The following is a 14,887-nucleotide window of genomic DNA, read 5'->3' as shown; positions in this document are numbered from 1 at the left end:
ATATTTATTTTTCCAATATTATATTCTGTGACTTTTTTTAAAACAGTTTTTTTATGTTAATTTAGCCAATAAAATAATTCTTAATAATTTTTAATTTACTGAACTCGGAGGGATTTCAGATGAACTGGAGTCTTATTTAGAAAGGGAGGAGTAAATACATGTATGAACGCAGCATCAGAGCCAAAGACAACAGGTCTGTGCCTTATTAAAAGGAATTAATGAATGAATAATCTCACAAATGTACGCATAAACAACAGTCACGAATGATCTGTCTGCGTTCCTTCCTTCCTGCTTTTGCTGCAACAGCAGTGTTGTTTTTGGTCTGAATTATGGATTTAAAATCTTCATATTATTGATGAATTATGTTGCATTGTAATGCAAGTTGATTTGCACTGTTTCTCTGTGTTTTTGATTGGTCAGGCACTGCAGTATCCACTCGTTTTGTATGATATGAGCGTGCACTGATTCAGGTTGGAAATAGGGAAGCGTAGAGCTGCCACATGGAAAAATTATATTTTTGATCACTATATTGTACAAACAATATAATATCACGTTTGTACAATATACTATATTGTGTATAAGTATTTTGTACGTACAATATAGTAATATAATAAATATTCCCCCTGTGGCAGCTCTACGCTTTGGTAGAAAACCCCAGGGTTAAGTTAACTTGTTTATATCCTGTTTCGTAGTACAGCTGCTCTCTGACAGTCCTCGCTAATGGAGAGATATCCCAGATATACTTATCCAGCTTCGTAGTACAGGCCCCTTAAGTGTTTTTTGAGTCATTTTGTGGTCATTTTTGTTTTCAGTCAATTTGTGTGTACGTGTTGTTTTTAAGTCATTTTATGTGAGCTGCACAAACTGAGACTGAGGGCCCCTAGTTGCCCATGTCTGCCTTGTATTGTAAGGTTAGCTAATCCGTGTATCATTCGTTTTTCATTATGTAACAAAAACATGGAAAAAACCCCCCAAAAAAACACATTATTTGATATTTGTTTCTAAAACCAAAATAAAAAAACGGAAAACGCCTTGTTTTTTCAAATTCAAGCTCTTTTGCTTCAATACAGAAAATTAAAAACGAACACCTTTATTCGTTTTCTCCTTTACCGATTTGCCAAAGTACGTGACTCGGAAGTGAAGCGTTATACATTCCGAGATATCTTTAGCTTTGCAACACTTGGGAGTCTCTAAATCCTCCGAAATGTCCGTGAGGAGGTTCTGTGCCCAACACCAGTTAAGGCGAAAAGGACACGTTTCGGATGCACAGTTGGAAACAGCGATCTTGTCATGCCGAGCTGCCGTTAGCATAGCTGTTAGCGTCGGATGAGAGTACACTTCCGGCTCACGTACTTTGGCAAATCGGTAATGGAGAAAACAAATAAAGGTGTTTGTTTTCCGTTTTTCGTTTTCTGTACCGAAGCAAAAGAGCTTGAATTTGAAAAACAAGGCGTTTTCTGTTTTTTCATTTTGGTTTTGGAAACAAAAATCAAATAATTAGTGTTTTTTTTTTTTTTTTCGTTTTTCATGTTTTTTTTTTTTTTTTTTTTACATAATAAAAAAAACGAATGATACACGGATTTAATCACGGATTTTAGCTGCTTTTGCCATTGGATCCCTGTTTGAATCACAGCTTCAATTCACACAAAACACCTGAAGATGGCGCCATTTCTTACTTTATTTCCTCAACTCAACTTTATTTATATAGCCTTTTAAGGCAGACACATCTGGCACAAAGTGCTGTACACAATAGAAAAAAAACAACAGCAAAACAATAAAATAAACATTCAAGCAAGAATAAAAACTGATGTAATAATTAAGCTCAACAGTGAATAATGACAAACCACGACAGGACAATAAAACAAGCGCAGTCTCAATATGTAGTCAGGGTCGTTTGGGTTTCTCTGGACCACATGGGTTGTTTTTCAGCCCTTTTCATAAAGCCAGACAACAAATACATCGGATTTAATCCAAGTCTGTCAACTTATAGCAATATTTTCACAATGCATTTAACTTTTTGTAGATTTATTATTTTACCAGCACCTTTAACAAAAGTTGCTAACAGCAGAAGGACACAATAGAAGTGAGACTCATGTGGACAGAAGGAGTGTCATGTTTCTACGTTCATCAGACATTTTTGTTCATTCGTTGCTTATATTTTCTTCTGCTGGCTCGTGCACTGATTTTTCAAAGAGTCTTAGAGCTGTGGGTCACCTTAACATAGGCCTGGGGTCGTGTCCATTAGAAGAACTGGACTCACAGCAGGAACAGAGCCGTTGTTTGGACACCTTAAAGCAGTTCAGACCAAAACACTGAGGCCAACCTTTAGGGAACTGAACACTTGGCTTCATGCCCAGCATCTCAAAGGCTTACATGCTGAAAAAGACAAGAGTAAACAATATAGTTAGTTATTACCCCAGCGAGCATTTACAAACGTTTTGTGGTGGTTGCTTAGCAGCTCAGTGGGGTTTCAGTCGTGGGTGGGAAAGTCTAGTTTATTGGGTCTTGCCTCATACCAATGGATATTATATATTTTCAAGAATTCCATTGGGAATTTAAAAAATAATGTTTTAATGAAACTTGCTGAAACTTTCTTGGAATACAACTCTTATTTTCTTGACTTGGTGACAAATGTGTTGGCTCGTAGTCAGAGTATGGTTGTTATTCTCCAGCTTTTACATTAAACTGATTGCATGATTATTTTTTACTTCTTTGTAAAATGAATGATCACTGTTTCCAATAGGGGAAGTAATATTTCAAAATTACAATGAACAGATTCAGATTTTGAGTCATTATTTGACGGTATGTGTATGTAAAGGAGAAAAAAAAAAAGCTCATCCGATATCTACCAAAACTAATTGATATACTGATATATTCTACTCAAGTAAAAGCACTGTTACTTGATTTAATTTGTATTTAAGTAGAAGTACAAGTAAGTCATACATAAAATACTCAAGTACAAGTAAAAAGCAGCTCAATTAAATAGTACTCAAAGTAAAAGTTACAGTTACTTTCACCCCCCATATTTATTTTTGGTAATAAATATTGCTACGGTTCCCTTACATACAGTAAACATCTCATGTAGAGACTTAAAAAAAGAGACCAAATAATGCTCAATTGTAACTTAATTTATTCTCCACAAAGGCATCTGTATAAAGTAAAAGGTTTGTCAAAATGTAAAATTATTTAAAAAATAAAATAACACCAATGAATTCAATTCAAAATGAAAACTATTCTCAGGCCCTAAGTATAGCTAAATTTATTAACTCTAAAGCTGAGAAAATAACAGGCATTCAATGCTGTTTTGGAGCTGTGCATTACGTTTAATCTGATTGGTCGACTATGATGTGATGCCTTTGATTGTTTTCTGGTCATTTAATTTTTTGTAGTTTCACAATGTCCGTTTATTATTTTAAAACAAAAAAGATAATAATTTACTCAGTAAAGGTTGGGTGTATAAATGTAAAAAAATTACTCTTAAATTTTACAAGAACACGCAAAATTATTGTACAAATTGTACACTAATTTAGAAATATGCCCAAAAAAGCAACTCAATTACAGTAACGCCAGTACTTTTAATTAGTTACTTTCACCTCTGGGAAATACAAGCACTGATAATAATAAACACTCAAATACTCGAATAGCAACTTTCCTCTCAGACTGTGCGTTTTTAGCTAATGCTCGCCAGTGACGTGCCGTGACCACTAGGCACGTTGCAAATCGAGACCACCAATGACTGTGCAGCATCTCTGCTGTACCAGGAAATAGGGCTGTTTAGTCATTTGGGCTATGAAACGCACAAAATGCTGACACTTTCAAACTTATAGGTACTGTAGGCTATCGGAAATGGAAAAATAAATCATTTATGGCTATATTATAAATAAAACGAATAATCAAAATATCCATTCACCCTTGGTTAGGCACTGCCTACATGGCCTACCCTGACTGCATGTCACCGATGCTAGCATGCTAGTGTACTTAGCTTACAGTGAGCTAATTAAGTAAGGTTGATTATCAGAGCTATGCAGATGACACACAACTATATCTATCAAAACTTCCTTCAACTAAACCATGACAAGATGGAGGTGATTGTCTTTGGTAACAAGGAACGAGGACTGCTGTCAGCCATTATCTTGAGTTTCAATCTATAAAAGCTAAAGACCAAGTCAAAAACCTTGGTGTTCTGATTGACTCAGGGCTTACATTCAGCAGTCAGATCAAATCTATCACAAAAACAGCTTCTACCACCTAAAGAACATCTCCAGAGTGAAAGGTTTAATGACTCAGAAAGACCAGGAGAAACTGGTCCATGCTTTTATCTCCAGCAGACTGGACTATTGTAATGGTCTTCAGACAGGAATCCCCCAAAAGAGCATCAAACAGCTACAGCTGGTTCAGAACGCTGCAGCTCGGGTCTTAACCAGAACAAAGAGGTCAGAACACATTACTCCAGTTTTAAAGTCTTTACACTGGCTCCCAGTCAGCCTCAGAATAGACTTTAAAGTTCTGCTGCTGGTGTATAAATCTGTGAATGGGTTTGGTCCAGAATACATCAGTGAGATGTTAGTCAGGTATGAACCCAGCAGGTCTCTCAGATCTATAGAGGCAGGTCAGATAGTGGAGCCCAGAGCTCACAGTAAACATGGTGATGCTGCTTTTAGTTGTTATGCTGCAAAGAAGTGGAACAAACTGCCAGCAGAGCTGAAGTCAGCATCCAATGTGAACATTTTTAAATCAAAGTTAAAGGCACTTTTTTCTCTACTGCATATGATTGAGAGAGAGATTTTTGGTCATGTTGCTGATGTGATGTGTTTGTTGATGATTTTAATTGATTTTACTGATGATTTTAAATGTTCTTATTGATTTTAAGCTGTTGAACGTTTCATCATGTAAAGCACATTGAGTTGCCTTGTGTATGAACTGCCTTATACAAATAAATTTGCCTTGCCTTGCCTAATTACACAACCCTGCTTATGCACAGCAGCCAGCGAGGGGCAAAACTTTGAGTCACACCAGCATGACTCAGCAATGCTTCTGCAGCACAAGAACTGTAAAAGGAAACGTATTGCTAGTATTATTTTCTTACACTGGCGTTTACATTAAAAGCTTTACCTTATTGAAGCAGATTTACTGTGCAATAACATGGAAAAAGTTCACAGTTTTATCTTTCTTTCTTTTCCATCTGTTTTGGATTAATCCACAGTGCAGACCTTAGGTCATCCATACCATCTGTCCCTGGATTTCCAGCGTGCCCATTTTAACGTTGTTCATACGTTCACATGCAGGATTAATGACTAGCTGGGACAGATTGAGTCGACTGCAGGAGGCTGAATACAAAGATGGTCACTTAAACACGACTGTAAAAAATTATACATTGTGTCACGACTTTGAGCGAAAATTATGATGGAAAACTACCTGTAATGTTGCTTAATGCAGTGGTTCTCAACCTTTTCAGCCCGAGACCACCAAAATAAAGGTGCCAGAGACCGGGGACCCCCACTGTACCTGAAGGTGGTGGTTGAACACAGACATGAACAGTCAACAAAATGATGGTCCATTGTTCTATGAATCTGTGATAACCACACTTATTTATTTACCTGAATAATATATACTGTTATCCAGGAAGTTTACAAATATTTGTGCCATAGTATATAGTCATATTAAAGATGTAAATCCGTGTTTTCATTAGAATTGAAATGGGTTAAAAGTGACTAAAAATGGTGGAAAAGGTGGTGAAATGAAATTTTAAACACCACAGAAAGTGGTTAAGTTGCAAATTAGAGAAAAAGTGGTCAAAAGGATTCCAGGTGTCAATATTGGTTTAAAAGTGGCAGAAAAAAGTTGGAACTGTTTAAACCGGTAAATAATGGGCATGAGTTTATAAGTGTCAAAAGTGTTGAAAAAATGTGCAGAAAAGACATTGAAATTTGAGGGGGAAGTGGCAGAAATGGGGGTAATGTAGTAAAAATGCATTAAAAGGAGCAAACATATGGCAAGATCAAATGATGAAAATAGGTTAAAAGGGGCAAGTTTGGTGTCGTCGCAAAAATAAGCAAAAATTGGCTCAAATTGTTCAAAAAATAACTTTCTTCGTTTCTTGAATGCATCTGGCGACCACCTTCCCAGTGTCTCACGACCCCAAATGGGGTGCTGACCACAAAGTTGAGAACCCCTGGCTTAACGCAGTGTAGTGCCATAATTACTCACTAGTGAACAACAAAATGACCAAATTACTATCTTTGTTTCTGTGATGTATCAATGTTTGATAATATTTGAAAATATCAATGATCAATGATACACAAATCAGCCAAACATTAGGGATTATTGCAGCTAAAAATGCAAAACTCTGAAGGTGTGCCATGGTATCTGTATTTGAGAAGAAAGATAGAATAATACTGGTACAATGTCTGACTTACTTGCCCAGCTAATATACAGTATATCACTATTTATTTCCTAACTTGTATCCTTGTGTCCCAGTTACCATAAAAGGTCCATGTAAAATTGTCATTGTTATTTACTAAGATTAGCTAAAGAGTGAAAATTACTTCAGAGTGAAAGATATTTCATGGTTCAATTCAATTGTGTATGTACTCACATGAGAAGATTGTATTGCTCTGTCTTTGATCCTTTGTTATCTATCTTTACGGGGGTCTTTGATCTGTTGCTTCACACAATAGATACTGTTTTTAATTACCTTTAAAGCCATATGGCAGGGCAGGCCTGTCTTGTGACTAAAAGTTAGTGTCCACAGTCTGTGTTTTGGGGATCTTCAACTCCCAAATGTCTGGACACTAGTCTTCCTCCTCCTACCCACCCCCTGTGTGTGAGTTAACAGGAACAGGGAGTTGCATGCTACAAATGTACTCGTCACTATAACTTAGAATAAATTATACTGAGAAATAGTATTACTCTTGTCATCAATCCTCGGAGCTGTTCAATTAAAAGAACTGGGAAGAAGGTAGAGCTAAAAACCTTACAAGAGGTTGTGTGAAAAGCTAAATCTGGTGGTTTTCCGGTGGTATGATACACGCTACAGTGTGCCTCTGCATCCTAATCCCTGTGATGTCATCGACATTAGTAAGCACTAAGCACACGAGCTGCTGCACCGCCTTTATTTCTAAGTACCGTATGTCCTGCAATTAGCAGACGTGCATGTTTTGGTCCATGTCTCAGGGAATGGACACATGCATCTGAGGTGGCAATAGACATAACTCACTCCTGCCTGTCACTGCCAATATCCTAGTTTGCTATCAGTTAGAGATTACCACCTCAGAGACGGAAAGAGAGAAAGAGAGAGGTAAGCCTGTACTTAGCCAGAGGATGACCTGAAGCCTTTATGTCACGTCTTCACTCAACAGCCTGAAAAACCTTGTATCAGTGACACTCAGGACTTCAAGATGTGTCAGTTCTGTAGCATTTTACTTGAAGTTTTATACAAAAAGGCTGATAATGTGCTGCCATTATTGTAGCATGACACGTCATTAGCATAAATAAGGTGTCGTGAAGGCTGTCATTAAGTGTTGTTTGTTACCCTAACACCTAACCCAAAAAATGCCAACATAGCTCCAAAGGTGTTATAATTTAGCAAACGACAGTCTTCATGACACCTTATTCATGCTAATGACAGATAATGACAGTGTAATATCGGTCTTATGTATAAAAGATTAAGTTGAGATTTCATTTATTCAGACAAGTTTCTTCAGGAAATGTTTTATCTCCTGACATGTTTCGACCTTCAACTGCCAGTCTTCGTCAGAGGAGTTCTACTGATCGCCTTTGAAGGTTCCTTTGACGTTTCACTTGCATTCAAAGGAATCATGAAGTTGAGGTTTGAATAAACAAAACCTCATCTTCTTAACACACTATTCAAAAATAAGACAAAATGAATCTCGCTGGAACTATTGCACGGACGTCGAGTGAAACTTCAAAAGAACCATCAAAGGAAATCAGCAGAACTCCTTTGACGAAGACTGGCATTTGACAGTCTAAACATGTCAAAAGACAAAAAAAAAAAAAAATCTGAAACACCTTGTCTGAATAAAATACACCTATTCAAAAAGAAGACAGAATTAATCTTGCTGGAACTATTATACGGACTTCAAAGGAACCATCAAAGGCAATCAGCAGAACTCTTAAGAAGACTGGCAGTTGACAGTCTAAACATGTCTGGAGATAAAAAAATTCCTGAAAAACCTTGTCTGAATAAAAGAAACCTATTCAAAAATAGGACAAAATGAATATCATTGGAACTACTTATGCATAAAACTTCAAGTGAAGTGTTACCGTCCTTTCTAATGTGTGCTGCAGCAGTTTGAGGCCTGAAAGCAGACATGCTGGATTTACTTTTCATATAACAGTTTTGGGACCTGGGCCAGTGAACTGTAGCCATGTATGAGCCAGCTATTACGTAAGAAATGGCAGAGAAAAGACAACACACTAAATTCAACGACGGCTCCCACCAAGACGATCTCCTTATGGGATTATCATTAGTTGAGGCGGGAGTGGCAGCTCGTCACTTCCCACCAATGAGACCCTGGCCAGATTAAACTTCCACCAAACTGTGGAGGATGTGTAAATAGTTTCATACATACTTCCAAAGCTTATCTTAACCAGGTATTCAGTTTATCTCTCCCTTCGCTCTGCATGAAGGCTGTGTTTGGATATTTGACAGTCAGGAGCTTGCACTTAACTCAGCCACGGTCATATAGGATTAAGCTTTACAAGCTCCCTTGAAGCATTAGCAGCCAGAGCACAGACAGGCGAGTGAGCAGGGGCTGATTTAGTCCGTTTTGACAAAGACAGCAGGATGCCCAAAAGAGCCGAGTAAATTTAGCTGCTCGTCGGATGAAGCGCTGAGCAGCAGTGATGGTCAATGCAGTGGATTCACTGCTTTCAAATGATTGTGTACTATGTTTATAATCACACTCACACACACACGTACATCCACACACAATATTATGCTCCACTGGAGCTGAGTCACAAGGTTGCCAGGAGAAACACTGGCCAGCTCTGCAGAGATACAAACAGCGTCTGCGTGTGAGACAGGATTACACTGTCACCATGTGACTGTTCTGCCCTTAGACAGACCTCTAACAAAAGAAGAGCTAAATCTATCCCGAACAACAACCTCTGGCCCTGAAGTCCTCACTTGTACAGTCAGACAAACCGTTTTCATGGTGGTTTGATATCCAGTTTGAACTTTTCATGCTCCCCATGAAACAGGACGTGGTATTTAACTCTGAAATGTTTTGCGTGGGCCAAAATGTGGTGCGATTGTAGCAAAGACGTCACACATTGGATGTTAGCAAAAATATTATCTTTAAGAGAAAAACTACATTTCAAGATAAAATATGCGAGAACAACATTAAAAAGCTATAGAGTATAACAATAACAATGGAACTGCCTAAAGGATGAAATAAAACAAAGCAGCAACATAAAAACCAGTTTAAAAAGTTTTTTGTGACATATATCATTAGTATAAGGAAGAAGAGCAACTATTTTATCAAGGACAGCATCAAATTATTATATGCACAAAATATAATATTTACTCAATAAACATAATAAAAGGTATGTATTGTGATAGAGTATATTATGAATTGAAATATTGCCGCTCTATATTTTGTATCATTTAAAATATAATTGATGAAATGTGTATATATGTACAGTATATAGATATTAAGCGTGTGTGTATATGTATTGTATATATGTTTGATGTGCATGTATAAACTGTATTTATAAAACTTTGTGTAGAATATTTAATAGATGTGTATTGTAATAGTTTGTTAATTTTTTTTGTGCGATATTATCTAAAGAGCCTTGTTTGGTTTTTTGTGATAGTGTAGGTATGTAATGTATAAGCTTTTGCTTTAACTTACACTTTTTTGGCTGATTAGTTTGACAATTGAGTGTTGTTTGTTCTGGGTTTTTTTTTCTTCTGAAGACTGAAAATTCAAATTCAAACAAACATTTGAAAAGCTTTTCTATTGTTTGCTAAAGTGACAGTAAAAGTCTCCGTTTTCTGATTTTGTGTTCATTAAAATGTTTCATGTCGTTTGTGAAGGTGAAGGCAAAACTTCATTTTCCCTGATTTGAGTTTACCTACTTTAGATTCAAGATTGGTTTTCATCACAGTTACAAGCAGTGAGCTCCCAAACTTGCACCCCGCCCCTGGTTGTTTTCCTGTTTCCTTGTGTTTTTGCCCATATAGCCATCAGCAGTTGTCCTGCTGACAGAGCTTTTGTTCTCTGCAGAGTGAAGCCATCAGTGCAGCTCATGGGAGGGCGACACTTTGATTTTTCATTACAGGCGTGAGATTTACCCTCCAAGTCTATCGAGAAATCATGGAAATGTATCCAGAAATGTAGAAAAAAGAAAGAACAAAAACTCACAATCCAAGACTATGTCTGCTCAGGCAGCTGATGAAAACAATGCACCACCACAGTCAGACAATGACGTTAAATTATTTCCTACAAACAAATGCGTTTACATTCATTTGTTTGTAGTTTGTCTGTGTTAAATATCTAGTTTTGAAAAACAATATGCCAGTGAAATCAAAACAAGTGGCTTTTAAGGATGTTTTCCTGTTTTATCATTTTTGATCAGGAACTTTGAGATGGATTGGGGACATTTCATGTCATTTTCAATATTCGCAAGAGGTGAAATAACCCAAAGTTCCGGTTCAAAAATAAAAAAGAAGTCGCATAAAGAAAATGTGTTTTATAATCCAAGAAAGAGTAATCTTTCTACTATAAATGAAAACAGATCACATTTTTTTTTCTTACATTCCCACATGCAGTTAGAGGTCAATGGAAACAGTAAAAAAAAAAGTGCATATATGTGACTAATCACTTGTGATTTGAACAGTCTATGTACATAGCTCAAAGCTGGTCCACAGGGAGCTGAGGCATATGCAATGTTGTATGCTGAAGGCCCAAACATGTTTAAGCCTGAAACCCAGAGAGACTGGTTTTCCAAATTTGAGGCGCTGGCATGTCCACCAGATACGATGTATAGCAGATCTTTTTGTATATTCTGAGAGAATGAGTAGAGCTGTAATTTAAGTTTAGGTTAAATTTAAGTTTCCTATGTGGTGTAGTTCCTGAGATATTGGAAGCTGGAAATGGAAGGAAAAAAAAGGACACATGAAATCGACACATCCCCCCCCCCCCCCCCCCCCACCCACTAGATTGGTCATATCTCAAAAGTAATCATGAGATCAAACTAAAAATTTACAGTGTGCCTATCGGATAATCATGGAACAATTGGTAAAAACATCAGAATTTTTTTGGACCAATGTGCATTTGATGTCCTGAAAATTTGTTGAAATGATATGGAATAACCCATTGACCTTTTATTAAATACAGTGGGTCCGGAAAGTGTTCAGACCCCTTTAGGGTCATAAGGGTTTGCATACTTATGACCATGTGATATTTCAGTTTTTCTTTTTTAATACATTTGCAAAAATGGCTGCAATGAAACAGAGTGAAAATTTTAAATGGTCTGAATACTTTCCGTACCCACTGTATATCAAGTATGATGATGTCCTGCGAAAGAAAAACAAGAATTAAAATATTTTTTGGCTTTGTAATGAACATTTAAACAAGTGCAGTAAAACTGTGATTGTTGTGATGATGGACAAAAAAAAAATAAAATAAATGGCTGACATTCAGGCTTCAACATGGCAAGAAAAGTCTAATTCTCAGGTGGCACATGTAACTTGGAAAACACTGTTGCTCAGTTTCAGCTTTAGGCAAAAGCACCGGTGCAGGAAATATGGAAATGTCAGAAAATAATGGCTTCAGTCAAATAGGCAGCAGGTGTTGGATTACAGTTCCAAGGCTTACTGAGGGGGGGGATTCACACCAACAGAGTGCTATAAATGAGGGAAGTTGTAAACCATGGTTCTGTGACCAGATATCAAACACAGTTGTGCTCATAGTATAACATACCCTCACAGACTTTATATACAAAATGTGTATTTTTAATGAAAACATAAATATTAATATTAATTTTGTTAGTAACAGCTGTTACAATGCGATCCACCAATTTTCCACCATTATGTTTACTTCTCCTTCGCAGAGAACTGGGGTGTACAACTCATTTTAGTTCAGGGGTGAAACACGGACCAGTTTGATCTCAAGAAGGTCGCAGATTTTAGGGGGGAAGAAAAGCTATTTCAACATTAATGTGCCCTAGTTTGCTCTTTCACATATAAATGAAATGTCCATAAAATACCCAGGCAATTAATGTGGCCAAATTTTGTGCAATTTATGACTGCTGTAATGTGATAAAAGCACAGGAAAATTGGAAACCCGTGCAATTATTGTGGATTCTCATTGAATTTGTGTAATTGGAGGGAGTGAAATACCTGCAACTGAATAATTTGGTAATTTACACAATGAGTCATATTTATACTTCCGGATCGAATTAGATGCTGTAAAGGGCCGGATTCGGCCGTCGGACCTTTATTTTGACACACTGGTCTTACAAATTTTTATATAAATCCTTTTTATTATTTGGGCCTCAACACCCACACCCACGTATAACAATAATAATAAGTCAAATTCTATGTTTTTGTTGATGTTTTCTGGTTTTTGGAGTAAATTTGTGTTTTTAGAGTCGTGCAATTTGTTGTCTTGCTCGTTTTTAGTCATGTACATTTTTGTTGTTATTTTGCTATAGCCATATAGCAATATAATAACAACAACAACAATATATATAGTATGTTGTTGTTATAACACTATAGCCATATAAATATATTGTTGTTGCTATATATATATATATATATATATATATTATTTTTTTTTTTAATCAGTTTTATTTAAGTCAATTTGTGTAATTTAATGTTAATGATAAAACTGTAGTAGTAGTAGTAGTAGTGGTAGTTGTAGTATTTATTTCTATGTTTTCAACGATTAAAAAATATTAAATTATATTTTGTAATTCATTATTTCTCTGCTATATAAAATAATTAATGAAAAATATGGTTACTTAATAATAAACAGGTCTACACTTAGAGTGAGTCCATAGTTAAACGTAAAGCAGCCTTGAGGAACAGGTGGGGGCGGACTAAGGGTCGGTGGGGGTCTGTCGCTTTAAGAAAATAGTTGCATGGTGAAGCTGGTGATTTTCCACTCAAACTGATATGAAACGCAACAACAGCATCACAGAAACAATGGTCTGAGCCCAAAGACCCTGAACTGAGAGAGAGCGCGCGCTGTAAACAGACACTGAGGAAAAGTGAGAGAACAGGTAAACTTACTTTTCTTCTCCACATACATCAAATCAATCAGTGCGTGCATTACTGGTTTTAAATGGTATTGAACATTTTTAGTGTGTCTTCTGAGCCGTCCTGGGGGAGCGGTGGTCTCCTCCTCCTCGTGGTGGACTCTCTCTCGTCCACCACGAGGAGTTTAACACGTGCCGTGTCCTCCTCGTGATGCTCTTCTGTTTTCTTCTTCTGCTGTTTCCTGACTGTTGCCTGGCTACGTGTTTACTGCTTTAATACATCGATGCAAAGCTCGGCCTTTGGACTGGGCTGCCTGTGTTTGTGTCTGATAAAGTGTCCGTTTGGTTCTTTTGAGTTGGAGGGAGGGGGAGGGGAGGGGAGGGGGGTGGGGAAGGGGCTGAGCTGCGTGATGCGTTCAGGCACGCACGGGCTCATCGGTGCTGTAAGATGTTGAAGGATGTGTTTGTGGTGATCAGGTTGCAGGTGCGCCTTCATCTTCTCCAGTAAATACGTGTTTGTTCTGCAGCAGGCTGCCGGAGTGCATCTGATAGACACTAAGGCGTTGACAAGCTTACATCTTATGCTTTGGTGGCACATACTTAACCTACTTCCCCACCCCCTCCTCCCACTCCTGCTTTATTGTATGATTGACTGGCATGTGTCCTTTAATAACCCCAATCCAGGCTGCCCTCTGAGCAGATAAAACTGTTGTCCCCCTCACATGGGCAGCGGCCATAAGCCTCCAAAAGTGCAGCACTGAAGATTTGAAGAGTTCACCTCTAAAATTGTCCCTCACTGCATCTGACTGCCTTCCAAAAGCCCTTCCAGGTACTTTAGTTGACTGATGTGTTATTGTTGAACAATAAAACCAAGCTGGCAGATTTTACTGGGCAAACACATACAGGCTGTATTCATAATGTCATACTAACATTCATATTAAGTCTGATGTCAAAATGAATATTTAGTTAGTATGAAAAGATATAGTACGCACTGAGAAATACCCGGATGCATAATATAGCTGGACATTTTTTAAGTATGCACGGTGCGCACACTAGTCATACTTAACCGCCCCATGATACATTGTGAAGAGAACATAAATTCATCCTGGGACTGGTTTCAAGGTAACAAAAAAAACTAACATCCCAGTTTCAAAACAAAAGCATGTCTTCTTGTCTTCCATTATTTTTTTTAACGCTTTTGTAAATAGAGCTCTTGTGTTGGAAGTTACCCGGAAGTTCAGTCACTTGCACAATGGCTGGTTTCATGAAATTTGTTTCCGTGAGTTTTATGGATCAAATGACCAGATGTTGATATTCAATGCTGGGCTGCGGGCGGGGCACGTGACCGGGCCCTTTAAATCAAATAAAGCTCATGATAACATCTTTTTACAGCATACAGTGGGCGTTACAAGTATTACTATATGTTTTACACACAATTATGCCTTTTTGAAGTCAACCAAACAGACCTGAAGACTGTGTTTGAAATTGCATACTTACATACTACTCATACTAAGTCTAAATGAGTATGTAGTGCGTAGCAATTAGATAGTATGTAAGAAATACCCAGATGTATACTTTATCGGGAATTTTTTAAGTATGCACGGTGGTGGGCATACCACTAGTCATACTTAACGGCCCCATGATGCATTGCGAGCGGAAC

General features: G+C 37.4%; 1 protein-coding gene across 3 annotated transcripts in view; it reads left to right on the top strand.

The window, feature by feature from the left end:
• Positions 1-13,099: 13,099 nt before the first annotated feature.
• The window catches only part of LOC114466440 (sodium- and chloride-dependent taurine transporter-like), a 28,046-nt gene continuing 26,258 nt past the window's right edge, over positions 13,100-14,887 (top strand). Inside the window, exon 1 of one of the 3 annotated variants that reach the window (XM_028451854.1) lies at positions 13,100-13,251. The gene's annotated coding sequence lies outside the window, so the exon portion shown is untranslated. The remainder of the gene's footprint in view (positions 13,252-14,887) is intronic. The other 2 variants (XM_028451852.1, XM_028451853.1) reach the window with 2 other exon arrangements.

Source organism: Gouania willdenowi, chromosome 7 (assembly GCF_900634775.1).
Source record: "Gouania willdenowi chromosome 7, fGouWil2.1, whole genome shotgun sequence".
Lineage (NCBI taxonomy): Eukaryota > Metazoa > Chordata > Actinopteri > Blenniiformes > Gobiesocidae > Gouania > Gouania willdenowi.
The sequence above is the reverse complement of the archived record's forward strand: the minus strand, read 5'-3'. Positions and strand labels throughout refer to the sequence as shown.